This window comes from Silurus aristotelis (assembly GCF_946808225.1).
Source record: "Silurus aristotelis genome assembly, chromosome: 6".
Lineage (NCBI taxonomy): Eukaryota > Metazoa > Chordata > Actinopteri > Siluriformes > Siluridae > Silurus > Silurus aristotelis.
The window spans coordinates 33,707,162-33,707,407 of NC_139579.1; positions in this window are offsets into that span (position 1 = coordinate 33,707,162).

A 246-nucleotide genomic window follows, 5' to 3' on the forward strand; every position below is an offset into this window, starting at 1 on the left:
CCCTGAAAAGTATGCATGAATGTGTGTGTAGGTAGTCTAAGAGTGTGTATAAACTGTGTGTGTGTGTGTGTGTGTGTGTAGTCTAAGAGTGTGTATATACTGTGTGTGTGTGTGTGTGTGTGTGTGTGTAGTCTAAGAGTGTGTATATACTGTGTGTGTGTGTGTGTGTGTGTGTGTGTGTGTGTGTGTGTGTGTGTGTGTGTGTGTGTGTGTAGTTTAAGTGTGTATATACTGTGTGTGTGTGTG